Genomic DNA, 1,471 nt, shown 5'->3' with positions numbered 1-1,471 from the left:
GGAATAGCATAAGTCTGTAGACCTCAGGGTCAACCCCATTAGTCTTGACAGTGTCACAGATTTACAAGAACTCAGCTAAAAACTGATGAGGATCTTCCAATGGAAGTCCATGGAACTTGCAATTCTGTTGCATTAGAGAAACTAATTGAGGCTTAAGCTCAATGTTGTTTGCTCCAATGGCAGGGATAGAGATGCTTCTCCCATAAAAGTCGGGAGTAGGTGCAGTAAAGTCACCCAGCACCTTTCTTGCATTGTTGGCATTGTTGTTGTTTTCGGTTGCCATGGGTTCTTCTTCTTTGAAGATTTCTGTTAGGTCCTCTACAGAGAATTGTGCCTTAGCTTCTCTTAGCTTTCGCTTCAAGGTCCTTTCAGGTTCAGGATCAGCCTCAACAACAATGCTTTTGTCTTTGCTCCTGCTTATATGAAAGAGAAGAGAACAAGAAAATATGGAATCCCCTATGTCATAGTATAGAGATTCCTTGAGCTGTCAGAGGAAAAGAAAAATAGAAGGAAGAAAGGGGTAGAAAATTCGAACTTATCAAGAAAGATGGAGTTCAAATTGTGCATTAAGGAATAGTGTTAGTCCATAAATAGAAGGATGTGAGAAGATGGGAAGAAATTTTCGAAAATAATTTAAAAAGATTTTAAAAACATTTTTGAAAAACTTTAATTGATTTTCGAAAACCAAGATTGAGAAAGAAGTAAAGTGATTTCTGAAAAAGATTTTGAAATTAGAAATAAAAAAGATTTGATTGAAAACTATTTTGAAAAAGATGTGATTAAAAAGATATGATTGGTTTTAAAAAGATGTGATTGAGAAGATATGATTTGAAAAACAATTTAAAAAGATTTGATTTTAAAAATTAATAACTTGGCTAACAAGAAAAGATATGATTCAAACATTAAACCTTTCTCAACAGAAAAGGCAACACACTTGAAATGTTGAATCAAATCATTAATTGATAGCAAGTATCTTTGAAAATGGAAAGAAATTGATTTTGAAAACATATGATTGAAAAGATATGATTTGAAAAAGATTTGATTTTGAAAATTTTTGAAAACCTGAAAAAAAATTTTAAATTAAAAACAGAATCTTCCCTCTTGTGCCATCTGATGTGTGGAAAACGATCCAACACAAAACTCACCGGCAAGTGTACCGGGTCGCATCAAGTAATAATAACTCACATGAGTGAGGTCGATCCCACAGGGATTGAAGGATTGAGCAATTTTAGTTTAGTGGTTGATTTAGTCAAGCGAATCAAGTTTTGGTTGAGTGGGTTGTATTTAACAGAAGCTAAATTGCTTGAAATGTAAAGGGAGAAGGGAAATTGCAGTAAATTAAAGGACAGGAAAGTAAAATAGACTGAATCTTAAAGAACAAGAAATTAAATGACTGAAACTTAAAGTGCAAGAAATGTAAATTGCAGAAACTTAAAGTGCAAGAAATGTAAATTGCTTGAATATAAAAGGG

This window comes from Arachis duranensis, chromosome 6, assembly GCF_000817695.3.
Source record: "Arachis duranensis cultivar V14167 chromosome 6, aradu.V14167.gnm2.J7QH, whole genome shotgun sequence".
Classification (NCBI taxonomy): Eukaryota; Viridiplantae; Streptophyta; class Magnoliopsida; order Fabales; family Fabaceae; genus Arachis; species Arachis duranensis.
Note: the sequence above shows the minus strand (reverse complement) of the source record.